This window comes from Schistocerca nitens, chromosome 2, assembly GCF_023898315.1.
Source record: "Schistocerca nitens isolate TAMUIC-IGC-003100 chromosome 2, iqSchNite1.1, whole genome shotgun sequence".
Taxonomy (NCBI): Eukaryota; Metazoa; Arthropoda; class Insecta; order Orthoptera; family Acrididae; genus Schistocerca; species Schistocerca nitens.
In genome coordinates this window covers 669037765-669064882 of record NC_064615.1, presented here as the reverse complement: position 1 = coordinate 669064882, position 27118 = coordinate 669037765, and the positions used below count along the sequence as shown (strand labels likewise).

General features: G+C 48.2%; 24 non-coding genes across 24 annotated transcripts; all 24 read right to left on the bottom strand.

The window, feature by feature from the left end:
• Window positions 1–5116: 5116 nt before the first annotated feature.
• Window positions 5117–5198, bottom strand: Trnas-gcu (transfer RNA serine (anticodon GCU)). The gene has a single exon. It is a non-coding gene; the product is annotated as a tRNA-Ser (tRNA).
• Window positions 5199–6005: 807 nt separating this feature from the next.
• On the bottom strand, window positions 6006–6087 carry Trnas-gcu (transfer RNA serine (anticodon GCU)). Its single transcript has one exon. It is a non-coding gene; the product is annotated as a tRNA-Ser (tRNA).
• Window positions 6088–7039: 952 nt separating this feature from the next.
• On the bottom strand, window positions 7040–7121 carry Trnas-gcu (transfer RNA serine (anticodon GCU)). The gene has a single exon. It is a non-coding gene; the product is annotated as a tRNA-Ser (tRNA).
• Window positions 7122–7947: 826 nt separating this feature from the next.
• On the bottom strand, window positions 7948–8029 carry Trnas-gcu (transfer RNA serine (anticodon GCU)). Its single transcript has one exon. It is a non-coding gene; the product is annotated as a tRNA-Ser (tRNA).
• A 952-nt stretch (window positions 8030–8981) lies between these two features.
• Window positions 8982–9063, bottom strand: Trnas-gcu (transfer RNA serine (anticodon GCU)). Its single transcript has one exon. It is a non-coding gene; the product is annotated as a tRNA-Ser (tRNA).
• An 826-nt stretch (window positions 9064–9889) lies between these two features.
• On the bottom strand, window positions 9890–9971 carry Trnas-gcu (transfer RNA serine (anticodon GCU)). Its single transcript has one exon. It is a non-coding gene; the product is annotated as a tRNA-Ser (tRNA).
• An 810-nt stretch (window positions 9972–10781) lies between these two features.
• Trnas-gcu (transfer RNA serine (anticodon GCU)) lies at window positions 10782–10863 on the bottom strand. Its single transcript has one exon. It is a non-coding gene; the product is annotated as a tRNA-Ser (tRNA).
• An 826-nt stretch (window positions 10864–11689) lies between these two features.
• On the bottom strand, window positions 11690–11771 carry Trnas-gcu (transfer RNA serine (anticodon GCU)). Its single transcript has one exon. It is a non-coding gene; the product is annotated as a tRNA-Ser (tRNA).
• An 826-nt stretch (window positions 11772–12597) lies between these two features.
• Window positions 12598–12679, bottom strand: Trnas-gcu (transfer RNA serine (anticodon GCU)). The gene has a single exon. It is a non-coding gene; the product is annotated as a tRNA-Ser (tRNA).
• An 809-nt stretch (window positions 12680–13488) lies between these two features.
• Window positions 13489–13570, bottom strand: Trnas-gcu (transfer RNA serine (anticodon GCU)). Its single transcript has one exon. It is a non-coding gene; the product is annotated as a tRNA-Ser (tRNA).
• Window positions 13571–14396: 826 nt separating this feature from the next.
• Window positions 14397–14478, bottom strand: Trnas-gcu (transfer RNA serine (anticodon GCU)). The gene has a single exon. It is a non-coding gene; the product is annotated as a tRNA-Ser (tRNA).
• Window positions 14479–15304: 826 nt separating this feature from the next.
• Window positions 15305–15386, bottom strand: Trnas-gcu (transfer RNA serine (anticodon GCU)). Its single transcript has one exon. It is a non-coding gene; the product is annotated as a tRNA-Ser (tRNA).
• Window positions 15387–16339: 953 nt separating this feature from the next.
• Window positions 16340–16421, bottom strand: Trnas-gcu (transfer RNA serine (anticodon GCU)). Its single transcript has one exon. It is a non-coding gene; the product is annotated as a tRNA-Ser (tRNA).
• An 810-nt stretch (window positions 16422–17231) lies between these two features.
• On the bottom strand, window positions 17232–17313 carry Trnas-gcu (transfer RNA serine (anticodon GCU)). The gene has a single exon. It is a non-coding gene; the product is annotated as a tRNA-Ser (tRNA).
• A 916-nt stretch (window positions 17314–18229) lies between these two features.
• On the bottom strand, window positions 18230–18311 carry Trnas-gcu (transfer RNA serine (anticodon GCU)). Its single transcript has one exon. It is a non-coding gene; the product is annotated as a tRNA-Ser (tRNA).
• An 826-nt stretch (window positions 18312–19137) lies between these two features.
• Window positions 19138–19219, bottom strand: Trnas-gcu (transfer RNA serine (anticodon GCU)). The gene has a single exon. It is a non-coding gene; the product is annotated as a tRNA-Ser (tRNA).
• Window positions 19220–20171: 952 nt separating this feature from the next.
• Trnas-gcu (transfer RNA serine (anticodon GCU)) lies at window positions 20172–20253 on the bottom strand. The gene has a single exon. It is a non-coding gene; the product is annotated as a tRNA-Ser (tRNA).
• Window positions 20254–21079: 826 nt separating this feature from the next.
• Window positions 21080–21161, bottom strand: Trnas-gcu (transfer RNA serine (anticodon GCU)). The gene has a single exon. It is a non-coding gene; the product is annotated as a tRNA-Ser (tRNA).
• Window positions 21162–22113: 952 nt separating this feature from the next.
• Trnas-gcu (transfer RNA serine (anticodon GCU)) lies at window positions 22114–22195 on the bottom strand. The gene has a single exon. It is a non-coding gene; the product is annotated as a tRNA-Ser (tRNA).
• Window positions 22196–23021: 826 nt separating this feature from the next.
• Trnas-gcu (transfer RNA serine (anticodon GCU)) lies at window positions 23022–23103 on the bottom strand. Its single transcript has one exon. It is a non-coding gene; the product is annotated as a tRNA-Ser (tRNA).
• An 826-nt stretch (window positions 23104–23929) lies between these two features.
• On the bottom strand, window positions 23930–24011 carry Trnas-gcu (transfer RNA serine (anticodon GCU)). The gene has a single exon. It is a non-coding gene; the product is annotated as a tRNA-Ser (tRNA).
• Window positions 24012–24837: 826 nt separating this feature from the next.
• On the bottom strand, window positions 24838–24919 carry Trnas-gcu (transfer RNA serine (anticodon GCU)). Its single transcript has one exon. It is a non-coding gene; the product is annotated as a tRNA-Ser (tRNA).
• Window positions 24920–25745: 826 nt separating this feature from the next.
• Trnas-gcu (transfer RNA serine (anticodon GCU)) lies at window positions 25746–25827 on the bottom strand. Its single transcript has one exon. It is a non-coding gene; the product is annotated as a tRNA-Ser (tRNA).
• An 826-nt stretch (window positions 25828–26653) lies between these two features.
• On the bottom strand, window positions 26654–26735 carry Trnas-gcu (transfer RNA serine (anticodon GCU)). Its single transcript has one exon. It is a non-coding gene; the product is annotated as a tRNA-Ser (tRNA).
• Between the last annotated feature and the right edge of the window lie 383 nt (window positions 26736–27118).

Below are 27118 nucleotides of genomic sequence, written 5' to 3'. Positions count from 1 at the left end.
CTGGACAGAGACAGGCGCGCGGAGAGAAGCAGGGCGGTAAAGGTCGAAGAGTACCGACGTGGGGCCAAGCCCCGCATGGGCTATTACACAGTTAGTTCGGTGGAGCAAAAGGGCAGCACACTTGGAAGGAAAATCAACCAGACCGATGCCGCCCCTGTCCGGCGGGAGCGTGCAAATATTGTAGGCGACCTTAAAGATTTCGCCTCGCCAGACCAGCCAAGAAACAGCATGCTTGATGGCCCGTTCGATCTCCTTCGGCACCGGCAAAACTTGAGCCAGGTACCAGGCCTTGGCCAACATCTGGGTATTAACAACCGAAACTCTATCCAGCAAAGACAAATTTCGTTTGGCGGCAGCCTGAGTCGCCGCTCGAACAGAAAATAAGACCGCGCGCCAGTTTAGCACTGCCATTTGTTGTACATTTGCCGTCATCTGGATCCCGAGAATCTTATGTCGTAACTTGACGGTATACCAATCACGACGGACAGCCCTCATGGTCGCAGTAAGCGGCAGCAAGATGGACTTACGGGGGTTCACAACCGCACCCGATGCCGATTCAAATTGGTGAAGAATGAGACGGAGCGAATCAATATCGTCGGGACTTTGGATAAAAACTCCCAAGTCATCCGCATACGCCCGACAGACAAGCGAACCCGTACCAAACGGGACACCGTGGCAAACATTCGTTAGTTTACGGAGTAGAGGATCCAGCGCTAAAACGAATAAGCCCATGGAAAGCGGGCACCCTTGGCGGACGGATCTGTTCATCCTGAGGACATCACCGGCCTGGCCATGAAAAAGGATTCGGGAAGTGGCCGATTTCAGAAGGTTAGATATCACATGCGTGAATTGTAAACCAAATCCAAACTTATACATGACCCGCCGCAAGTATTCGTGACTAATTCGATCGAATGCATTATGAAAATCAATGGAAAGTATCGCAGCCCGGCCGCCACGACGTGACGAGGCAGAAGCGATACATTCTCGATACGCCAGGACGGCATCAAATATATTCCGTCCAGGTACTGCACACGATTGAGAAGGACTAATGACGGTCTTCAACGCCGGCCGCAAACGGTGTGAAAAGCAGCGTGCTATGATTTTATAATCGGCGTTTAATAGAGTAATCGGCCGTAAAGTCACCGCACTTTGGATGCCAGTGGTCTTCGGGATGAGGACGATGAGCCCCTCTAAAAAGTCTTCCGGCACATCGAGACCATTATGTATTTCATTAACAATGGCAACGAAAGTATCAGTTAAAAGACCGGAAAATTTCACATAAAATTCCACAGGAATTCCGTCAATGCCAGGTGCCTTTCCCTTCGGGCTAGCCTTAACGGCGGCAGAAACATCATCAGCTGTAAAACGCTCATTTAAAAGAAGTCTATCCTGACGCGTTAAAATTGAAGGCAGGTCGTGTAAAAACATCTGCAAGGAGGCGTCATGCAAAGGTTGAGATTGAAAGAGTTTAGAGTAGTGATCGTAAATTTCGTCCTTAATCACCCGACGATCCGAAGTTCTATGACCGTCACGCGTTATCCAGTCCGTGAATAAAAGTTTTTCACGCCGCAGTCGGGCTCGTCGTAAATGATACAATGAGAGTGGTTCTTCCAAAGAGGGATCGAAAGGCCTGCTACGGACAACAGAGCCCTGCGCCTTCCGATGCAGATGGTTTAAAATCTGCGTTTTAATTTTCCGTAACATGGGAAGGAGGTCAGGGCGGTCGGTAACCCGAGTAATTAAATCCTGTAAACAATCGCGATAAAAATTAATCGTCATCATGTCCCAATGGGCCTTGTCACGACAGTAATTTATGAGCAAAGTACGAAGAGCCGGTTTAGCGTGACGGAGCCACCACGCGACAGTAGAACACGCCTGTGGGCGGCTCTGAAGAAGTTGGCGCCACAACAAATGTACCTGTTCGACAAGACTGACGTCATCCAAAACACTAACATTGAATTTCCAATAGGATCGCGTACGGTCCGGGCGAACAGACGGGACATTAAAAGCACACAAATAACCACAATGATCCGAAAAAACGACGGGAGCAACTTCGGCCTGCAAGATTTGTGCAGTAAGGTCCGACGAGACATAAATTCTATCCAACCTACTATGCCCAGTAGGATAAAAATAAGTAAAACCTGTAGCAGTCGGACTAAAACGAAGCCACGTGTCCTCAAGTTTAAAAGTGTCAACTAAAGTTTGCAGTGCTAGACACTTATGTGCCGTCGGTTCCTGGTCGGCAACACGCAAGACACAATTAAAATCACCGCCTAAGATGATCCGTCGGTGGTTTCGATGGAAGAACTGACATAAATCATGATTGAAAAAAGTATCCCTCAGACGTTTGTTGTGAGTTCCAGATGGGGCGTACACGTTAACAAAAAATATGTCGCAGATGACACATGCCAACCCTCGTCCATTTGGTAAAATTTCTACGTGTTTATACTCTAAACCGGGCGTGATTAAAATAGCCGTACCAATGGTCGTTTCCGGATCAATATTAAGAATAACATTATAGGCAGTAAGGTGCGGGACAACGTCAGCTGTAAGTTCTTGAAGGAAAACCACATCACAACGAGCAGATTGCAAAAAATGTAAAAGGGCGTCAATTTTACGGACACTGCGGATTTGATTAACATTAAGTGTGAGGACGCGTAACTGGTGGAATGCACGCGTCAGGATGGACTCTGTAACTTAAGCGGAACTAGAAGAAATGATCTTCCTCCACATCCTCAGACCACTGCATAGTGTCCGCAGGAGAAGGTACGGCGTCCGGGACGGCCCGGGAAGCGGGGGCGGGGGGCACCGACACAGGCGGACCGTGCACGAAAGGTGCTTCGCGACGCTCTTGAACCAAGGAGTCCGTTAATCCCTCAACGGCCTGTTCGAAGGAAACGCCGTCGCCCTCAGTGGGCGCCGTTTTCGAACGTTTCTTAGACCGCCTACGCTTCGGTTTGGGATCGGTAGGGGCGGACTGGGTGGAAACTTGAGACACCTCGCTTTCAGCGCTGCTAGCATCCGCCTCACCAGAAGTGGACAGGCCGGGTTGTGTCGGCAATTTCCGCTTGTCTGTCGGCGGGGCGGGGACGGTAATCGGCCGGGGCGACTCGACCAACATTTCAGAAGACTCCCCAACAGGCACGGTCGGGACACTGACAGCTGACAAATCAGCAAGACTGACTTCGCGAGGGGTCTGTTCGGTAGATAAACTTTGTTCCGACACAACCGGGGGCACGACAACTGTCGGCAGAGTCACATTATCGGACACAGGAGGGGACTCGACCAACATTTCAGAAAACTCCCTAACAGGCACATCCGGAACACTGACGGCTGACAAATCAGGGATACTGACTTCGCGAGGGGTGCGTTCGGCAGGTAAACTTTGTTCCGACACAACCGGGGGCACGACAACTGTCGGCTGAGTCACAATATCGGACACAGGAGCCACAGCCGCAGGAGCGGCGGAAGCCTGTCGGTCGGTCGGGGCGAGCGAGGGGGGTCCAACCAACGCGCCTGCATACGTGGTGTTGACAACAGCTTCGCGCGGTAGCTGCGCCGGCCTGCGTAAAGTGCAGGTTTGTCGTAAATGATCTGTTTTGCCACACACAGAACACGTCTGCGGCTGCCCACTATAGCTGAGGAAAGCTCGCGTGCCAGCAATGATCAGATACGACGGGATATGTTTCTTTAAATCTACACGTACTGTCCGAACACCACTCAGAACCCGATACCTAAAACCTGCAGGCCACACATCATTCTCCACACTAAGAACGGTGCCAAATTCGCCAAGTTTACGAGCAATGGCCTCATTTGGGCACTCAAAAGGAACATTATAAACCTTCACACTTCGAATGCCGAAGCCTGCCGGCAGTATCAACACGTCAGACAAAGCACCGTCCACGTGCTTGAATTTCTTAACGCCACCACTTTCGGTAACTAGCTTATCGACAAAATCCTCGTTCGGAAGTTTCAAAAAGACAGAGTTTTGAATAAAATCAAGCTGGATGCCGACCAAATCAGATTCGGGAATACGCAATCCCGAAAATACCCATTCGTGTACATCAAAAGGCGACGGCCTAGCCGCGTTCCTATCAAAAACACACTGTACGGAGTTAGCACGGTTCATAATAATGCGTCAATAAACTTACAGGAACTAGTAGAGAAGAGAGAACGCTGCGAGGCGCAGCACCAAACACGCGACGAAGACACCGCCTGCAGCACACGAAGGTAGCAGCAGGCACGAGCCCAACACACGTCCGCTCGCCGCAACCACTCGGCCACCTCGTCTGCTGCAACTCCTAATGTGTCTTTGGCGAGTGCTTGCGGAAAGAAGACATTTGTCGATTCGAAAACGCATTCAAAACATCGTACTGGGCCGGCTGCAGTGCAGTGCAGCCGAACAAGCTCCCACTCACGAATCATTTAATGACAGCATCCGTCCACGTCGATATCCGATGGGGGCAAAATCACCGCCCCTCTTATTTACTGCAGGAATAAGCGTTGTATCGACATGGAGTGTCGTCTAATGCAAATGAGAAATGTGCTGTGCATTCTTTTCCACGACTTACTGCAACGAAACGTACAGCTCGATACGTTACACTGATATTGCTTGCAACGTTTTGACGTTCCTCCTAGCCCAAGATTGTCCTGCTGTTTGCGATGGAGCTTGGTGTTTGGGCGACCACTAGCGACGGATGTCTGCAAAGTCAAGTCTCTCCAGTAGGCCCTGCCAAATCGCTTCTGTATATGGCGGCCTGACGCAAAACAAACTGTCGAAAGGCGACAGTTGTGTGCTACAGATGGATTATTATAGGCGCGATACGTTAAAATGACTGCGACAGGTGTGCACGTAAATATAAATAAGAACTCGTCGTTCGGAAATACCAACATACTCTTTGCTGGAGCCGAAATTTGATTGGTTTATAGATCTCGAAATGATGTTTAATTCGAAGGGCATAAGCTATGGAATGATGTGCGCTTCCATCTGGTAGGCAGTTTTGTCTCGTATTTCATACATACGATCTCTGCCACGTACACGCTTCGTTGTTACTACTGAGTGGCGTTTCGCATGGAGAAGGAGTGACCGCAAACGGGTGCTTTACGTAAAATTCTACGACGAGGATGGGATTCGAACCCACGCGTGCAGAGCACATTGGATTAGCAATCCAACGCCTTAACCACTCGGCCACCTCGTCTGCTGCAACTCCTAATGTGTCTTTGGCGAGTGCTTGCGGAAAGAAGACATTTGTCGATTCGAAAACGCATTCAAAACATCGTACTGGGCCGGCTGCAGTGCAGTGCAGCCGAACAAGCTCCCACTCACGAATCATTTAATGACAGCATCCGTCCACGTCGATATCCGATGGGGGCAAAATCACCGCCCCACTTATTTACTGCAGGAATAAGCGTTGTATCGACATGGAGTGTCGTCTAATGCAAATGAGAAATGTGCTGTGCATTCTTTTCCACGACTTACTGCAACGAAACGTACAGCTCGATACGTTACACTGATATTGCTTGCAACGTTTTGACGTTCCTCCTAGCCCAAGATTGTCCTACTGTTTGCGATGGAGCTTGGTGTTTGGGCGACCACTAGCGACGGATGTCTGCAAAGTCAAGTCTCTCCAGTAGGCCCTGCCAAATCGCTTCTGTATATGGCGGCCTGACGCAAAACAAACTGTGCTACAGATGGATTATTATAGGCGCGATACGTTAAAATGACTGCGACAGGTGTGCACGTAAATATAAATAAGAACTCGTCGTTCGGAAATACCAACATACTCTTTGCTGGAGCCGAAATTTGATTGGTTTATAGATCTCGAAATGATGTTTAATTCGAAGGGCATAAGCTATGGAATGATGTGCGCTTCCATCTGGTAGGCAGTTTTGTCTCGTATTTCATACATACGATCTCTGCCACGTACACGCTTCGTTGTTACTACTGAGTGGCGTTTCGCATGGAGAAGGAGTGACCGCAAACGGGTGCTTTACGTAAAATTCTACGACGAGGATGGGATTCGAACCCACGCGTGCAGAGCACATTGGATTAGCAGTCCAACGCCTTAACCACTCGGCCACCTCGTCTGCTGCAACTCCTAATGTGTCTTTGGCGAGTGCTAGCGGAAAGAAGACATTTGTCGATTCGAAAACGCATTCAAAACATCGTACTGGGCCGGCTGCAGTGCAGTGCAGCCGAACAAGCTCCCACTCACGAATCATTTAATGACAGCATCCGTCCACGTCGATATCCGATGGGGGCAAAATCACCGCCCCACTTATTTACTGCAGGAATAAGCGTTGTATCGACATGGAGTGTCGTCTAATGCAAATGAGAAATGTGCTGTGCATTCTTTTCCACGACTTACTGCAACGAAACGTACAGCTCGATACGTTACACTGATATTGCTTGCAACGTTTTGACGTTCCTCCTAGCCCAAGATTGTCCTGCTGTTTGCGATGGAGCTTGGTGTTTGGGCGACCACTAGCGACGGATGTCTGCAAAGTCAAGTCTCTCCAGTAGGCCCTGCCAAATCGCTTCTGTTTTGACGTTCCTCCTAGCCCAAGATTGTCCTGCTGTTTGCGATGGAGCTTGGTGTTTGGGCGACCACTAGCGACGGATGTCTGCAAAGTCAAGTCTCTCCAGTAGGCCCTGCCAAATCGCTTCTGTATATGGCGGCCTGACGCAAAACAAACTGTCGAAAGGCGACAGTTGTGTGCTACAGATGGATTATTATAGGCGCGATACGTTAAAATGACTGCGACAGGTGTGCACGTAAATATAAATAAGAACTCGTCGTTCGGAAATACCAACATACTCTTTGCTGGAGCCGAAATTTGATTGGTTTATAGATCTCGAAATGATGTTTAATTCGAAGGGTATAAGCTATGGAATGATGTGCGCTTCCATCTGGTAGGCAGTTTTGTCTCGTATTTCATACATACGATCTCTGCCACGTACACGCTTCGTTGTTACTACTGAGTGGCGTTTCGCATGGAGAAGGAGTGACCGCAAACGGGTGCTTTACGTAAAATTCTACGACGAGGATGGGATTCGAACCCACGCGTGCAGAGCACATTGGATTAGCAGTCCAACGCCTTAACCACTCGGCCACCTCGTCTGCTGCAACTCCTAATGTGTCTTTGGCGAGTGCTTGCGGAAAGAAGACATTTGTCGATTCGAAAACGCATTCAAAACATCGTACTGGGCCGGCTGCAGTGCAGTGCAGCCGAACAAGCTCCCACTCACGAATCATTTAATGACAGCATCCGTCCACGTCGATATCCGATGGGGGCAAAATCACCGCCCCACTTATTTACTGCAGGAATAAGCGTTGTATCGACATGGAGCGTCGTCTAATGCAAATGAGAAATGTGCTGTGCATTCTTTTCCACGACTTACTGCAACGAAACGTACAGCTCGATACGTTACACTGATATTGCTTGCAACGTTTTGACGTTCCTCCTAGCCCAAGATTGTCCTGCTGTTTGCGATGGAGCTTGGTGTTTGGGCGACCACTAGCGACGGATGTCTGCAAAGTCAAGTCTCTCCAGTAGGCCCTGCCAAATCGCTTCTGTATATGGCGGCCTGACGCAAAACAAACTGTCGAAAGGCGACAGTTGTGTGCTACAGATGGATTATTATAGGCGCGATACGTTAAAATGACTGCGACAGGTGTGCACGTAAATATAAATAAGAACTCGTCGTTCGGAAATACCAACATACTCTTTGCTGGAGCCGAAATTTGATTGGTTTATAGATCTCGAAATGATGTTTAATTCGAAGGGCATAAGCTATGGAATGATGTGCGCTTCCATCTGGTAGGCAGTTTTGTCTCGTATTTCATACATACGATCTCTGCCACGTACACGCTTCGTTGTTACTACTGAGTGGCGTTTCGCATGGAGAAGGAGTGACCGCAAACGGGTGCTTTACGTAAAATTCTACGACGAGGATGGGATTCGAACCCACGCGTGCAGAGCACATTGGATTAGCAGTCCAACGCCTTAACCACTCGGCCACCTCGTCTGCTGCAACTCCTAATGTGTCTTTGGCGAGTGCTTGCGGAAAGAAGACATTTGTCGATTCGAAAACGCATTCAAAACATCGTACTGGGCCGGCTGCAGTGCAGTGCAGCCGAACAAGCTCCCACTCACGAATCATTTAATGACAGCATCCGTCCACGTCGATATCCGATGGGGGCAAAATCACCGCCCCACTTATTTACTGCAGGAATAAGCGTTGTATCGACATGGAGTGTCGTCTAATGCAAATGAGAAATGTGCTGTGCATTCTTTTCCACGACTTACTGCAACGAAACGTACAGCTCGATACGTTACACTGATATTGCTTGCAACGTTTTGACGTTCCTCCTAGCCCAAGATTGTCCTGCTGTTTGCGATGGAGCTTGGTGTTTGGGCGACCACTAGCGACGGATGTCTGCAAAGTCAAGTCTCTCCAGTAGGCCCTGCCAAATCGCTTCTGTTTTGACGTTCCTCCTAGCCCAAGATTGTCCTGCTGTTTGCGATGGAGCTTGGTGTTTGGGCGACCACTAGCGACGGATGTCTGCAAAGTCAAGTCTCTCCAGTAGGCCCTGCCAAATCGCTTCTGTATATGGCGGCCTGACGCAAAACAAACTGTCGAAAGGCGACAGTTGTGTGCTACAGATGGATTATTATAGGCGCGATACGTTAAAATGACTGCGACAGGTGTGCACGTAAATATAAATAAGAACTCGTCGTTCGGAAATACCAACATACTCTTTGCTGGAGCCGAAATTTGATTGGTTTATAGATCTCGAAATGATGTTTAATTCGAAGGGCATAAGCTATGGAATGATGTGCGCTTCCATCTGGTAGGCAGTTTTGTCTCGTATTTCATACATACGATCTCTGCCACGTACACGCTTCGTTGTTACTACTGAGTGGCGTTTCGCATGGAGAAGGAGTGACCGCAAACGGGTGCTTTACGTAAAATTCTACGACGAGGATGGGATTCGAACCCACGCGTGCAGAGCACATTGGATTAGCAGTCCAACGCCTTAACCACTCGGCCACCTCGTCTGCTGCAACTCCTAATGTGTCTTTGGCGAGTGCTTGCGGAAAGAAGACATTTGTCGATTCGAAAACGCATTCAAAACATCGTACTGGGCCGGCTGCAGTGCAGTGCAGCCGAACAAGCTCCCACTCACGAATCATTTAATGACAGCATCCGTCCACGTCGATATCCGATGGGGGCAAAATCACCGCCCCACTTATTTACTGCAGGAATAAGCGTTGTATCGACATGGAGTGTCGTCTAATGCAAATGAGAAATGTGCTGTGCATTCTTTTCCACGACTTACTGCAACGAAACGTACAGCTCGATACGTTACACTGATATTGCTTGCAACGTTTTGACGTTCCTCCTAGCCCAAGATTGTCCTGCTGTTTGCGATGGAGCTTGGTGTTTGGGCGACCACTAGCGACGGATGTCTGCAAAGTCAAGTCTCTCCAGTAGGCCCTGCCAAATCGCTTCTGTATATGGCGGCCTGACGCAAAACAAACTGTCGAAAGGCGACAGTTGTGTGCTACAGATGGATTATTATAGGCGCGATACGTTAAAATGACTGCGACAGGTGTGCACGTAAATATAAATAAGAACTCGTCGTTCGGAAATACCAACATACTCTTTGCTGGAGCCGAAATTTGATTGGTTTATAGATCTCGAAATGATGTTTAATTCGAAGGGCATAAGCTATGGAATGATGTGCGCTTCCATCTGGTAGGCAGTTTTGTCTCGTATTTCATACATACGATCTCTGCCACGTACACGCTTCGTTGTTACTACTGAGTGGCGTTTCGCATGGAGAAGGAGTGACCGCAAACGGGTGCTTTACGTAAAATTCTACGACGAGGATGGGATTCGAACCCACGCGTGCAGAGCACATTGGATTAGCAGTCCAACGCCTTAACCACTCGGCCACCTCGTCTGCTGCAACTCCTAATGTGTCTTTGGCGAGTGCTTGCGGAAAGAAGACATTTGTCGATTCGAAAACGCATTCAAAACATCGTACTGGGCCGGCTGCAGTGCAGTGCAGCCGAACAAGCTCCCACTCACGAATCATTTAATGACAGCATCCGTCCACGTCGATATCCGATGGGGGCAAAATCACCGCCCCACTTATTTACTGCAGGAATAAGCGTTGTATCGACATGGAGTGTCGTCTAATGCAAATGAGAAATGTGCTGTGCATTCTTTTCCACGACTTACTGCAACGAAACGTACAGCTCGATACGTTACACTGATATTGCTTGCAACGTTTTGACGTTCCTCCTAGCCCAAGATTGTCCTGCTGTTTGCGATGGAGCTTGGTGTTTGGGCGACCACTAGCGACGGATGTCTGCAAAGTCAAGTCTCTCCAGTAGGCCCTGCCAAATCGCTTCTGTATATGGCGGCCTGACGCAAAACAAACTGTCGTGCTACAGATGGATTATTATAGGCGCGATACGTTAAAATGACTGCGACAGGTGTGCACGTAAATATAAATAAGAACTCGTCGTTCGGAAATACCAACATACTCTTTGCTGGAGCCGAAATTTGATTGGTTTATAGATCTCGAAATGATGTTTAATTCGAAGGGCATAAGCTATGGAATGATGTGCGCTTCCATCTGGTAGGTAGTTTTGTCTCGTATTTCATACATACGATCTCTGCCACGTACACGCTTCGTTGTTACTACTGAGTGGCGTTTCGCATGGAGAAGGAGTGACCGCAAACGGGTGCTTTACGTAAAATTCTACGACGAGGATGGGATTCGAACCCACGCGTGCAGAGCACATTGGATTAGCAGTCCAACGCCTTAACCACTCGGCCACCTCGTCTGCTGCAACTCCTAATGTGTCTTTGGCGAGTGCTTGCGGAAAGAAGACATTTGTCGATTCGAAAACGCATTCAAAACATCGTACTGGGCCGGCTGCAGTGCAGTGCAGCCGAACAAGCTCCCACTCACGAATCATTTAATGACAGCATCCGTCCACGTCGATATCCGATGGGGGCAAAATCACCGCCCCACTTATTTACTGCAGGAATAAGCGTTGTATCGACATGGAGTGTCGTCTAATGCAAATGAGAAATGTGCTGTGCATTCTTTTCCACGACTTACTGCAACGAAACGTACAGCTCGATACGTTACACTGATATTGCTTGCAACGTTTTGACGTTCCTCCTAGCCCAAGATTGTCCTGCTGTTTGCGATGGAGCTTGGTGTTTGGGCGACCACTAGCGACGGATGTCTGCAAAGTCAAGTCTCTCCAGTAGGCCCTGCCAAATCGCTTCTGTATATGGCGGCCTGACGCAAAACAAACTGTCGAAAGGCGACAGTTGTGTGCTACAGATGGATTATTATAGGCGCGATACGTTAAAATGACTGCGACAGGTGTGCACGTAAATATAAATAAGAACTCGTCGTTCGGAAATACCAACATACTCTTTGCTGGAGCCGAAATTTGATTGGTTTATAGATCTCGAAATGATGTTTAATTCGAAGGGCATAAGCTATGGAATGATGTGCGCTTCCATCTGGTAGGCAGTTTTGTCTCGTATTTCATACATACGATCTCTGCCACGTACACGCTTCGTTGTTACTACTGAGTGGCGTTTCGCATGGAGAAGGAGTGACCGCAAACGGGTGCTTTACGTAAAATTCTACGACGAGGATTGGATTCGAACCCACGCGTGCAGAGCACATTGGATTAGCAGTCCAACGCCTTAACCACTCGGCCACCTCGTCTGCTGCAACTCCTAATGTGTCTTTGGCGAGTGCTTGCGGAAAGAAGACATTTGTCGATTCGAAAACGCATTCAAAACATCGTACTGGGCCGGCTGCAGTGCAGTGCAGCCGAACAAGCTCCCACTCACGAATCATTTAATGACAGCATCCGTCCACGTCGATATCCGATGGGGGCAAAATCACCGCCCCACTTATTTACTGCAGGAATAAGCGTTGTATCGACATGGAGTGTCGTCTAATGCAAATGAGAAATGTGCTGTGCATTCTTTTCCACGACTTACTGCAACGAAACGTACAGCTCGATACGTTACACTGATATTGCTTGCAACGTTTTGACGTTCCTCCTAGCCCAAGATTGTCCTGCTGTTTGCGATGGAGCTTGGTGTTTGGGCGACCACTAGCGACGGATGTCTGCAAAGTCAAGTCTCTCCAGTAGGCCCTGCCAAATCGCTTCTGTATATGGCGGCCTGACGCAAAACAAACTGTCGAAAGGCGACAGTTGTGTGCTACAGATGGATTATTATAAGCGCGATACGTTAAAATGACTGCGACAGGTGTGCACGTAAATATAAATAAGAACTCGTCGTTCGGAAATACCAACATACTCTTTGCTGGAGCCGAAATTTGATTGGTTTATAGATCTCGAAATGATGTTTAATTCGAAGGGCATAAGCTATGGAATGATGTGCGCTTCCATCTGGTAGGCAGTTTTGTCTCGTATTTCATACATACGATCTCTGCCACGTACACGCTTCGTTGTTACTACTGAGTGGCGTTTCGCATGGAGAAGGAGTGACCGCAAACGGGTGCTTTACGTAAAATTCTACGACGAGGATGGGATTCGAACCCACGCGTGCAGAGCACATTGGATTAGCAGTCCAACGCCTTAACCACTCGGCCACCTCGTCTGCTGCAACTCCTAATGTGTCTTTGGCGAGTGCTTGCGGAAAGAAGACATTTGTCGATTCGAAAACGCATTCAAAACATCGTACTGGGCCGGCTGCAGTGCAGTGCAGCCGAACAAGCTCCCACTCACGAATCATTTAATGACAGCATCCGTCCACGTCGATATCCGATGGGGGCAAAATCACCGCCCCACTTATTTACTGCAGGAATAAGCGTTGTATCGACATGGAGTGTCGTCTAATGCAAATGAGAAATGTGCTGTGCATTCTTTTCCACGACTTACTGCAACGAAACGTACAGCTCGATACGTTACACTGATATTGCTTGCAACGTTTTGACGTTCCTCCTAGCCCAAGATTGTCCTGCTGTTTGCGATGGAGCTTGGTGTTTGGGCGCCACTAGCGACGGATGTCTGCAAAGTCAAGTCTCTCCAGTAGGCCCTGCCAAATCGCTTCTGTATATGGCGGCCTGACGCAAAACAAACTGTCGTGCTACAGATGGATTATTATAGGCGCGATACGTTAAAATGACTGCGACAGGTGTGCACGTAAATATAAATAAGAACTCGTCGTTCGGAAATACCAACATACTCTTTGCTGGAGCCGAAATTTGATTGGTTTATAGATCTCGAAATGATGTTTAATTCGAAGGGCATAAGCTATGGAATGATGTGCGCTTCCATCTGGTAGGTAGTTTTGTCTCGTATTTCATACATACGATCTCTGCCACGTACACGCTTCGTTGTTACTACTGAGTGGCGTTTCGCATGGAGAAGGAGTGACCGCAAACGGGTGCTTTACGTAAAATTCTACGACGAGGATGGGATTCGAACCCACGCGTGCAGAGCACATTGGATTAGCAGTCCAACGCCTTAACCACTCGGCCACCTCGTCTGCTGCAACTCCTAATGTGTCTTTGGCGAGTGCTTGCGGAAAGAAGACATTTGTCGATTCGAAAACGCATTCAAAACATCGTACTGGGCCGGCTGCAGTGCAGTGCAGCCGAACAAGCTCCCACTCACGAATCATTTAATGACAGCATCCGTCCACGTCGATATCCGATGGGGGCAAAATCACCGCCCCACTTATTTACTGCAGGAATAAGCGTTGTATCGACATGGAGTGTCGTCTAATGCAAATGAGAAATGTGCTGTGCATTCTTTTCCACGACTTACTGCAACGAAACGTACAGCTCGATACGTTACACTGATATTGCTTGCAACGTTTTGACGTTCCTCCTAGCCCAAGATTGTCCTGCTGTTTGCGATGGAGCTTGGTGTTTGGGCGACCACTAGCGACGGATGTCTGCAAAGTCAAGTCTCTCCAGTAGGCCCTGCCAAATCGCTTCTGTATATGGCGGCCTGACGCAAAACAAACTGTCGAAAGGCGACAGTTGTGTGCTACAGATGGATTATTATAGGCGCGATACGTTAAAATGACTGCGACAGGTGTGCACGTAAATATAAATAAGAACTCGTCGTTCGGAAATACCAACATACTCTTTGCTGGAGCCGAAATTTGATTGGTTTATAGATCTCGAAATGATGTTTAATTCGAAGGGCATAAGCTATGGAATGATGTGCGCTTCCATCTGGTAGGCAGTTTTGTCTCGTATTTCATACATACGATCTCTGCCACGTACACGCTTCGTTGTTACTACTGAGTGGCGTTTCGCATGGAGAAGGAGTGACCGCAAACGGGTGCTTTACGTAAAATTCTACGACGAGGATGGGATTCGAACCCACGCGTGCAGAGCACATTGGATTAGCAGTCCAACGCCTTAACCACTCGGCCACCTCGTCTGCTGCAACTCCTAATGTGTCTTTGGCGAGTGCTTGCGGAAAGAAGACATTTGTCGATTCGAAAACGCATTCAAAACATCGTACTGGGCCGGCTGCAGTGCAGTGCAGCCGAACAAGCTCCCACTCACGAATCATTTAATGACAGCATCCGTCCACGTCGATATCCGATGGGGGCAAAATCACCGCCCCACTTATTTACTGCAGGAATAAGCGTTGTATCGACATGGAGTGTCGTCTAATGCAAATGAGAAATGTGCTGTGCATTCTTTTCCACGACTTACTGCAACGAAACGTACAGCTCGATACGTTACACTGATATTGCTTGCAACGTTTTGACGTTCCTCCTAGCCCAAGATTGTCCTGCTGTTTGCGATGGAGCTTGGTGTTTGGGCGACCACTAGCGACGGATGTCTGCAAAGTCAAGTCTCTCCAGTAGGCCCTGCCAAATCGCTTCTGTATATGGCGGCCTGACGCAAAACAAACTGTCGAAAGGCGACAGTTGTGTGCTACAGATGGATTATTATAGGCGCGATACGTTAAAATGACTGCGACAGGTGTGCACGTAAATATAAATAAGAACTCGTCGTTCGGAAATACCAACATACTCTTTGCTGGAGCCGAAATTTGATTGGTTTATAGATCTCGAAATGATGTTTAATTCGAAGGGCATAAGCTATGGAATGATGTGCGCTTCCATCTGGTAGGCAGTTTTGTCTCGTATTTCATACATACGATCTCTGCCACGTACACGCTTCGTTGTTACTACTGAGTGGCGTTTCGCATGGAGAAGGAGTGACCGCAAACAGGTGCTTTACGTAAAATTCTACGACGAGGATGGGATTCGAACCCACGCGTGCAGAGCACATTGGATTAGCAGTCCAACGCCTTAACCACTCGGCCACCTCGTCTGCTGCAACTCCTAATGTGTCTTTGGCGAGTGCTTGCGGAAAGAAGACATTTGTCGATTCGAAAACGCATTCAAAACATCGTACTGGGCCGGCTGCAGTGCAGTGCAGCCGAACAAGCTCCCACTCACGAATCATTTAATGACAGCATCCGTCCACGTCGATATCCGATGGGGGCAAAATCACCGCCCCACTTATTTACTGCAGGAATAAGCGTTGTATCGACATGGAGTGTCGTCTAAAGTCAAATGAGAAATGTGCTGTGCATTCTTTTCCACGACTTACTGCAACGAAACGTACAGCTCGATACGTTACACTGATATTGCTTGCAACGTTTTGACGTTCCTCCTAGCCCAAGATTGTCCTGCTGTTTGCGATGGAGCTTGGTGTTTGGGCGACCACTAGCGACGGATGTCTGCAAAGTCAAGTCTCTCCAGTAGGCCCTGCCAAATCGCTTCTGTTTTGACGTTCCTCCTAGCCCAAGATTGTCCTGCTGTTTGCGATGGAGCTTGGTGTTTGGGCGACCACTAGCGACGGATGTCTGCAAAGTCAAGTCTCTCCAGTAGGCCCTGCCAAATCGCTTCTGTATATGGCGGCCTGACGCAAAACAAACTGTCGAAAGGCGACAGTTGTGTGCTACAGATGGATTATTATAGGCGCGATACGTTAAAATGACTGCGACAGGTGTGCACGTAAATATAAATAAGAACTCGTCGTTCGGAAATACCAACATACTCTTTGCTGGAGCCGAAATTTGATTGGTTTATAGATCTCGAAATGATGTTTAATTCGAAGGGCATAAGCTATGGAATGATGTGCGCTTCCATCTGGTAGGCAGTTTTGTCTCGTATTTCATACATACGATCTCTGCCACGTACACGCTTCGTTGTTACTACTGAGTGGCGTTTCGCATGGAGAAGGAGTGACCGCAAACGGGTGCTTTACGTAAAATTCTACGACGAGGATGGGATTCGAACCCACGCGTGCAGAGCACATTGGATTAGCAGTCCAACGCCTTAACCACTCGGCCACCTCGTCTGCTGCAACTCCTAATGTGTCTTTGGCGAGTGCTTGCGGAAAGAAGACATTTGTCGATTCGAAAACGCATTCAAAACATCGTACTGGGCCGGCTGCAGTGCAGTGCAGCCGAACAAGCTCCCACTCACGAATCATTTAATGACAGCATCCGTCCACGTCGATATCCGATGGGGGCAAAATCACCGCCCCACTTATTTACTGCAGGAATAAGCGTTGTATCGACATGGAGTGTCGTCTAATGCAAATGAGAAATGTGCTGTGCATTCTTTTCCACGACTTACTGCAACGAAACGTACAGCTCGATACGTTACACTGATATTGCTTGCAACGTTTTGACGTTCCTCCTAGCCCAAGATTGTCCTGCTGTTTGCGATGGAGCTTGGTGTTTGGGCGACCACTAGCGACGGATGTCTGCAAAGTCAAGTCTCTCCAGTAGGCCCTGCCAAATCGCTTCTGTATATGGCGGCCTGACGCAAAACAAACTGTCGTGCTACAGATGGATTATTATAGGCGCGATACGTTAAAATGACTGCGACAGGTGTGCACGTAAATATAAATAAGAACTCGTCGTTCGGAAATACCAACATACTCTTTGCTGGAGCCGAAATTTGATTGGTTTATAGATCTCGAAATGATGTTTAATTCGAAGGGCATAAGCTATGGAATGATGTGCGCTTCCATCTGGTAGGTAGTTTTGTCTCGTATTTCATACATACGATCTCTGCCACGTACACGCTTCGTTGTTACTACTGAGTGGCGTTTCGCATGGAGAAGGAGTGACCGCAAACGGGTGCTTTACGTAAAATTCTACGACGAGGATGGGATTCGAACCCACGCGTGCAGAGCACATTGGATTAGCAGTCCAACGCCTTAACCACTCGGCCACCTCGTCTGCTGCAACTCCTAATGTGTCTTTGGCGAGTGCTTGCGGAAAGAAGACATTTGTCGATTCGAAAACGCATTCAAAACATCGTACTGGGCCGGCTGCAGTGCAGTGCAGCCGAACAAGCTCCCACTCACGAATCATTTAATGACAGCATCCGTCCACGTCGATATCCGATGGGGGCAAAATCACCGCCCCACTTATTTACTGCAGGAATAAGCGTTGTATCGACATGGAGTGTCGTCTAATGCAAATGAGAAATGTGCTGTGCATTCTTTTCCACGACTTACTGCAACGAAACGTACAGCTCGATACGTTACACTGATATTGCTTGCAACGTTTTGACGTTCCTCCTAGCCCAAGATTGTCCTGCTGTTTGCGATGGAGCTTGGTGTTTGGGCGACCACTAGCGACGGATGTCTGCAAAGTCAAGTCTCTCCAGTAGGCCCTGCCAAATCGCTTCTGTTTTGACGTTCCTCCTAGCCCAAGATTGTCCTGCTGTTTGCGATGGAGCTTGGTGTTTGGGCGACCACTAGCGACGGATGTCTGCAAAGTCAAGTCTCTCCAGTAGGCCCTGCCAAATCGCTTCTGTATATGGCGGCCTGACGCAGATGGATTATTATAGGCGCGATACGTTAAAATGACTGCGACAGGTGTGCACGTAAATATAAATAAGAACTCGTCGTTCGGAAATACCAACATACTCTTTGCTGGAGCCGAAATTTGATTGGTTTATAGATCTCGAAATGATGTTTAATTCGAAGGGCATAAGCTATGGAATGATGTGCGCTTCCATCTGGTAGGCAGTTTTGTCTCGTATTTCATACATACGATCTCTGCCACGTACACGCTTCGTTGTTACTACTGAGTGGCGTTTCGCATGGAGAAGGAGTGACCGCAAACGGGTGCTTTACGTAAAATTCTACGACGAGGATGGGATTCGAACCCACGCGTGCAGAGCACATTGGATTAGCAGTCCAACGCCTTAACCACTCGGCCACCTCGTCTGCTGCAACTCCTAACGTGTCTTTGGCGAGTGCTTGCGGAAAGAAGACATTTGTCGATTCGAAAACGCATTCAAAACATCGTACTGGGCCGGCTGCAGTGCAGTGCAGCCGAACAAGCTCCCACTCACGAATCATTTAATGACAGCATCCGTCCACGTCGATATCCGATGGGGGCAAAATCACCGCCCCACTTATTTACTGCAGGAATAAGCGTTGTATCGACATGGAGTGTCGTCTAATGCAAATGAGAAATGTGCTGTGCATTCTTTTCCACGACTTACTGCAACGAAACGTACAGCTCGATACGTTACACTGATATTGCTTGCAACGTTTTGACGTTCCTCCTAGCCCAAGATTGTCCTGCTGTTTGCGATGGAGCTTGGTGTTTGGGCGACCACTAGCGACGGATGTCTGCAAAGTCAAGTCTCTCCAGTAGGCCCTGCCAAATCGCTTCTGTATATGGCGGCCTGACGCAAAACAAACTGTCGAAAGGCGACAGTTGTGTGCTACAGATGGATTATTATAGGCGCGATACGTTAAAATGACTGCGACAGGTGTGCACGTAAATATAAATAAGAACTCGTCGTTCGGAAATACCAACATACTCTTTGCTGGAGCCGAAATTTGATTGGTTTATAGATCTCGAAATGATGTTTAATTCGAAGGGCATAAGCTATGGAATGATGTGCGCTTCCATCTGGTAGGCAGTTTTGTCTCGTATTTCATACATACGATCTCTGCCACGTACACGCTTCGTTGTTACTACTGAGTGGCGTTTCGCATGGAGAAGGAGTGACCGCAAACGGGTGCTTTACGTAAAATTCTACGACGAGGATGGGATTCGAACCCACGCGTGCAGAGCACATTGGATTAGCAGTCCAACGCCTTAACCACTCGGCCACCTCGTCTGCTGCAACTCCTAATGTGTCTTTGGCGAGTGCTTGCGGAAAGAAGACATTTGTCGATTCGAAAACGCATTCAAAACATCGTACTGGGCCGGCTGCAGTGCAGTGCAGCCGAACAAGCTCCCACTCACGAATCATTTAATGACAGCATCCGTCCACGTCGATATCCGATGGGGGCAAAATCACCGCCCCACTTATTTACTGCAGGAATAAGCGTTGTATCGACATGGAGTGTCGTCTAATGCAAATGAGAAATGTGCTGTGCATTCTTTTCCACGACTTACTGCAACGAAACGTACAGCTCGATACGTTACACTGATATTGCTTGCAACGTTTTGACGTTCCTCCTAGCCCAAGATTGTCCTGCTGTTTGCGATGGAGCTTGGTGTTTGGGCGACCACTAGCGACGGATGTCTGCAAAGTCAAGTCTCTCCAGTAGGCCCTGCCAAATCGCTTCTGTTTTGACGTTCCTCCTAGCCCAAGATTGTCCTGCTGTTTGCGATGGAGCTTGGTGTTTGGGCGACCACTAGCGACGGATGTCTGCAAAGTCAAGTCTCTCCAGTAGGCCCTGCCAAATCGCTTCTGTATATGGCGGCCTGACGCAAAACAAACTGTCGAAAGGCGACAGTTGTGTGCTACAGATGGATTATTATAGGCGCGATACGTTAAAATGACTGCGACAGGTGTGCACGTAAATATAAATAAGAACTCGTCGTTCGGAAATACCAACATACTCTTTGCTGGAGCCGAAATTTGATTGGTTTATAGATCTCGAAATGATGTTTAATTCGAAGGGCATAAGCTATGGAATGATGTGCGCTTCCATCTGGTAGGCAGTTTTGTCTCGTATTTCATACATACGATCTCTGCCACGTACACGCTTCGTTGTTACTACTGAGTGGCGTTTCGCATGGAGAAGGAGTGACCGCAAACGGGTGCTTTACGTAAAATTCTACGACGAGGATGGGATTCGAACCCACGCGTGCAGAGCACATTGGATTAGCAGTCCAACGCCTTAACCACTCGGCCACCTCGTCTGCTGCAACTCCTAATGTGTCTTTGGCGAGTGCTTGCGGAAAGAAGACATTTGTCGATTCGAAAACGCATTCAAAACATCGTACTGGGCCGGCTGCAGTGCAGTGCAGCCGAACAAGCTCCCACTCACGAATCATTTAATGACAGCATCCGTCCACGTCGATATCCGATGGGGGCAAAATCACCGCCCCACTTATTTACTGCAGGAATAAGCGTTGTATCGACATGGAGTGTCGTCTAATGCAAATGAGAAATGTGCTGTGCATTCTTTTCCACGACTTACTGCAACGAAACGTACAGCTCGATACGTTACACTGATATTGCTTGCAACGTTTTGACGTTCCTCCTAGCCCAAGATTGTCCTGCTGTTTGCGATGGAGCTTGGTGTTTGGGCGACCACTAGCGACGGATGTCTGCAAAGTCAAGTCTCTCCAGTAGGCCCTGCCAAATCGCTTCTGTATATGGCGGCCTGACGCAAAACAAACTGTCGAAAGGCGACAGTTGTGTGCTACAGATGGATTATTATAGGCGCGATACGTTAAAATGACTGCGACAGGTGTGCACGTAAATATAAATAAGAACTCGTCGTTCGGAAATACCAACATACTCTTTGCTGGAGCCGAAATTTGATTGGTTTATAGATCTCGAAATGATGTTTAATTCGAAGGGCATAAGCTATGGAATGATGTGCGCTTCCATCTGGTAGGCAGTTTTGTCTCGTATTTCATACATACGATCTCTGCCACGTACACGCTTCGTTGTTACTACTGAGTGGCGTTTCGCATGGAGAAGGAGTGACCGCAAACGGGTGCTTTACGTAAAATTCTACGACGAGGATGGGATTCGAACCCACGCGTGCAGAGCACATTGGATTAGCAGTCCAACGCCTTAACCACTCGGCCACCTCGTCTGCTGCAACTCCTAATGTGTCTTTGGCGAGTGCTTGCGGAAAGAAGACATTTGTCGATTCGAAAACGCATTCAAAACATCGTACTGGGCCGGCTGCAGTGCAGTGCAGCCGAACAAGCTCCCACTCACGAATCATTTAATGACAGCATCCGTCCACGTCGATATCCGATGGGGGCAAAATCACCGCCCCACTTATTTACTGCAGGAATAAGCGTTGTATCGACATGGAGTGTCGTCTAATGCAAATGAGAAATGTGCTGTGCATTCTTTTCCACGACTTACTGCAACGAAACGTACAGCTCGATACGTTACACTGATATTGCTTGCAACGTTTTGACGTTCCTCCTAGCCCAAGATTGTCCTGCTGTTTGCGATGGAGCTTGGTGTTTGGGCGACCACTAGCGACGGATGTCTGCAAAGTCAAGTCTCTCCAGTAGGCCCTGCCAAATCGCTTCTGTTTTGACGTTCCTCCTAGCCCAAGATTGTCCTGCTGTTTGCGATGGAGCTTGGTGTTTGGGCGACCACTAGCGACGGATGTCTGCAAAGTCAAGTCTCTCCAGTAGGCCCTGCCAAATCGCTTCTGTATATGGCGGCCTGACGCAAAACAAACTGTCGAAAGGCGACAGTTGTGTGCTACAGATGGATTATTATAGGCGCGATACGTTAAAATGACTGCGACAGGTGTGCACGTAAATATAAATAAGAACTCGTCGTTCGGAAATACCAACATACTCTTTGCTGGAGCCGAAATTTGATTGGTTTATAGATCTCGAAATGATGTTTAATTCGAAGGGCATAAGCTATGGAATGATGTGCGCTTCCATCTGGTAGGCAGTTTTGTCTCGTATTTCATACATACGATCTCTGCCACGTACACGCTTCGTTGTTACTACTGAGTGGCGTTTCGCATGGAGAAGGAGTGACCGCAAACGGGTGCTTTACGTAAAATTCTACGACGAGGATGGGATTCGAACCCACGCGTGCAGAGCACATTGGATTAGCAGTCCAACGCCTTAACCACTCGGCCACCTCGTCTGCTGCAACTCCTAATGTGTCTTTGGCGAGTGCTTGCGGAAAGAAGACATTTGTCGATTCGAAAACGCATTCAAAACATCGTACTGGGCCGGCTGCAGTGCAGTGCAGCCGAACAAGCTCCCACTCACGAATCATTTAATGACAGCATCCGTCCACGTCGATATCCGATGGGGGCAAAATCACCGCCCCACTTATTTACTGCAGGAATAAGCGTTGTATCGACATGGAGTGTCGTCTAATGCAAATGAGAAATGTGCTGTGCATTCTTTTCCACGACTTACTGCAACGAAACGTACAGCTCGATACGTTACACTGATATTGCTTGCAACGTTTTGACGTTCCTCCTAGCCCAAGATTGTCCTGCTGTTTGCGATGGAGCTTGGTGTTTGGGCGACCACTAGCGACGGATGTCTGCAAAGTCAAGTCTCTCCAGTAGGCCCTGCCAAATCGCTTCTGTATATGGCGGCCTGACGCAAAACAAACTGTCGAAAGGCGACAGTTGTGTGCTACAGATGGATTATTATAGGCGCGATACGTTAAAATGACTGCGACAGGTGTGCACGTAAATATAAATAAGAACTCGTCGTTCGGAAATACCAACATACTCTTTGCTGGAGCCGAAATTTGATTGGTTTATAGATCTCGAAATGATGTTTAATTCGAAGGGCATAAGCTATGGAATGATGTGCGCTTCCATCTGGTAGGCAGTTTTGTCTCGTATTTCATACATACGATCTCTGCCACGTACACGCTTCGTTGTTACTACTGAGTGGCGTTTCGCATGGAGAAGGAGTGACCGCAAACGGGTGCTTTACGTAAAATTCTACGACGAGGATGGGATTCGAACCCACGCGTGCAGAGCACATTGGATTAGCAGTCCAACGCCTTAACCACTCGGCCACCTCGTCTGCTGCAACTCCTAATGTGTCTTTGGCGAGTGCTTGCGGAAAGAAGACATTTGTCGATTCGAAAACGCATTCAAAACATCGTACTGGGCCGGCTGCAGTGCAGTGCAGCCGAACAAGCTCCCACTCACGAATCATTTAATGACAGCATCCGTCCACGTCGATATCCGATGGGGGCAAAATCACCGCCCCACTTATTTACTGCAGGAATAAGCGTTGTATCGACATGGAGTGTCGTCTAATGCAAATGAGAAATGTGCTGTGCATTCTTTTCCACGACTTACTGCAACGAAACGTACAGCTCGATACGTTACACTGATATTGCTTGCAACGTTTTGACGTTCCTCCTAGCCCAAGATTGTCCTGCTGTTTGCGATGGAGCTTGGTGTTTGGGCGACCACTAGCGACGGATGTCTGCAAAGTCAAGTCTCTCCAGTAGGCCCTGCCAAATCGCTTCTGTATATGGCGGCCTGACGCAAAACAAACTGTCGAAAGGCGACAGTTGTGTGCTACAGATGGATTATTATAGGCGCGATACGTTAAAATGACTGCGACAGGTGTGCACGTAAATATAAATAAGAACTCGTCGTTCGGAAATACCAACATACTCTTTGCTGGAGCCGAAATTTGATTGGTTTATAGATCTCGAAATGATGTTTAATTCGAAGGGCATAAGCTATGGAATGATGTGCGCTTCCATCTGGTAGGCAGTTTTGTCTCGTATTTCATACATACGATCTCTGCCACGTACACGCTTCGTTGTTACTACTGAGTGGCGTTTCGCATGGAGAAGGAGTGACCGCAAACGGGTGCTTTACGTAAAATTCTACGACGAGGATGGGATTCGAACCCACGCGTGCAGAGCACATTGGATTAGCAGTCCAACGCCTTAACCACTCGGCCACCTCGTCTGCTGCAACTCCTAATGTGTCTTTGGCGAGTGCTTGCGGAAAGAAGACATTTGTCGATTCGAAAACGCATTCAAAACATCGTACTGGGCCGGCTGCAGTGCAGTGCAGCCGAACAAGCTCCCACTCACGAATCATTTAATGACAGCATCCGTCCACGTCGATATCCGATGGGGGCAAAATCACCGCCCCACTTATTTACTGCAGGAATAAGCGTTGTATCGACATGGAGTGTCGTCTAATGCAAATGAGAAATGTGCTGTGCATTCTTTTCCACGACTTACTGCAACGAAACGTACAGCTCGATACGTTACACTGATATTGCTTGCAACGTTTTGACGTTCCTCCTAGCCCAAGATTGTCCTGCTGTTTGCGATGGAGCTTGGTGTTTGGGCGACCACTAGCGACGGATGTCTGCAAAGTCAAGTCTCTCCAGTAGGCCCTGCCAAATCGCTTCTGTATATGGCGGCCTGACGCAAAACAAACTGTCGAAAGGCGACAGTTGTGTGCTACAGATGGATTATTATAGGCGCGATACGTTAAAATGACTGCGACAGGTGTGCACGTAAATATAAATAAGAACTCGTCGTTCGGAAATACCAACATACTCTTTGCTGGAGCCGAAATTTGATTGGTTTATAGATCTCGAAATGATGTTTAATTCGAAGGGCATAAGCTATGGAATGATGTGCGCTTCCATCTGGTAGGCAGTTTTGTCTCGTATTTCATACATACGATCTCTGCCACGTACACGCTTCGTTGTTACTACTGAGTGGCGTTTCGCATGGAGAAGGAGTGACCGCAAACGGGTGCTTTACGTAAAATTCTACGACGAGGATGGGATTCGATCCCACGCGTGCAGAGCACATTGGATTAGCAGTCCAACGCCTTAACCACTCGGCCACCTCGTCTGCTGCAACTCCTAATGTGTCTTTGGCGAGTGCTTGCGGAAAGAAGACATTTGTCGATTCGAAAACGCATTCAAAACATCGTACTGGGCCGGCTGCAGTGCAGTGCAGCCGAACAAGCTCCCACTCACGAATCATTTAATGACAGCATCCGTCCACGTCGATATCCGATGGGGGCAAAATCACCGCCCCACTTATTTACTGCAGGAATAAGCGTTGTATCGACATGGAGTGTCGTCTAATGCAAATGAGAAATGTGCTGTGCATTCTTTTCCACGACTTACTGCAACGAAACGTACAGCTCGATACGTTACACTGATATTGCTTGCAACGTTTTGACGTTCCTCCTAGCCCAAGATTGTCCTGCTGTTTGCGATGGAGCTTGGTGTTTGGGCGACCACTAGCGACGGATGTCTGCAAAGTCAAGTCTCTCCAGTAGGCCCTGCCAAATCGCTTCTGTATATGGCGGCCTGACGCAAAACAAACTGTCGAAAGGCGACAGTTGTGTGCTACAGATGGATTATTATAGGCGCGATACGTTAAAATGACTGCGACAGGTGTGCACGTAAATATAAATAAGAACTCGTCGTTCGGAAATACCAACATACTCTTTGCTGGAGCCGAAATTTGATTGGTTTATAGATCTCGAAATGATGTTTAATTCGAAGGGCATAAGCTATGGAATGATGTGCGCTTCCATCTGGTAGGCAGTTTTGTCTCGTATTTCATACATACGATCTCTGCCACGTACACGCTTCGTTGTTACTACTGAGTGGCGTTTCGCATGGAGAAGGAGTGACCGCAAACGGGTGCTTTACGTAAAATTCTACGACGAGGATGGGATTCGAACCCACGCGTGCAGAGCACATTGGATTAGCAGTCCAACGCCTTAACCACTCGGCCACCTCGTCTGCTGCAACTCCTAATGTGTCTTTGGCGAGTGCTTGCGGAAAGAAGACATTTGTCGATTCGAAAACGCATTCAAAACATCGTACTGGGCCGGCTGCAGTGCAGTGCAGCCGAACAAGCTCCCACTCACGAATCATTTAATGACAGCATCCGTCCACGTCGATATCCGATGGGGGCAAAATCACCGCCCCACTTATTTACTGCAGGAATAAGCGTTGTATCGACATGGAGTGTCGTCTAATGCAAATGAGAAATGTGCTGTGCATTCTTTTCCACGACTTACTGCAACGAAACGTACAGCTCGATACGTTACACTGATATTGCTTGCAACGTTTTGACGTTCCTCCTAGCCCAAGATTGTCCTGCTGTTTGCGATGGAGCTTGGTGTTTGGGCGACCACTAGCGACGGATGTCTGCAAAGTCAAGTCTCTCCAGTAGGCCCTGCCAAATCGCTTCTGTATATGGCGGCCTGACGCAAAACAAACTGTCGAAAGGCGACAGTTGTGTGCTACAGATGGATTATTATAGGCGCGATACGTTAAAATGACTGCGACAGGTGTGCACGTAAATATAAATAAGAACTCGTCGTTCGGAAATACCAACATACTCTTTGCTGGAGCCGAAATTTGATTGGTTTATAGATCTCGAAATGATGTTTAATTCGAAGGGCATAAGCTATGGAATGATGTGCGCTTCCATCTGGTAGGCAGTTTTGTCTCGTATTTCATACATACGATCTCTGCCACGTACACGCTTCGTTGTTACTACTGAGTGGCGTTTCGCATGGAGAAGGAGTGACCGCAAACGGGTGCTTTACGTAAAATTCTACGACGAGGATGGGATTCGAACCCACGCGTGCAGAGCACATTGGATTAGCAGTCCAACGCCTTAACCACTCGGCCACCTCGTCTGCTGCAACTCCTAATGTGTCTTTGGCGAGTGCTTGCGGAAAGAAGACATTTGTCGATTCGAAAACGCATTCAAAACATCGTACTGGGCCGGCTGCAGTGCAGTGCAGCCGAACAAGCTCCCACTCACGAATCATTTAATGACAGCATCCGTCCACGTCGATATCCGATGGGGGCAAAATCACCGCCCCACTTATTTACTGCAGGAATAAGCGTTGTATCGACATGGAGTGTCGTCTAATGCAAATGAGAAATGTGCTGTGCATTCTTTTCCACGACTTACTGCAACGAAACGTACAGCTCGATACGTTACACTGATATTGCTTGCAACGTTTTGACGTTCCTCCTAGCCCAAGATTGTCCTGCTGTTTGCGATGGAGCTTGG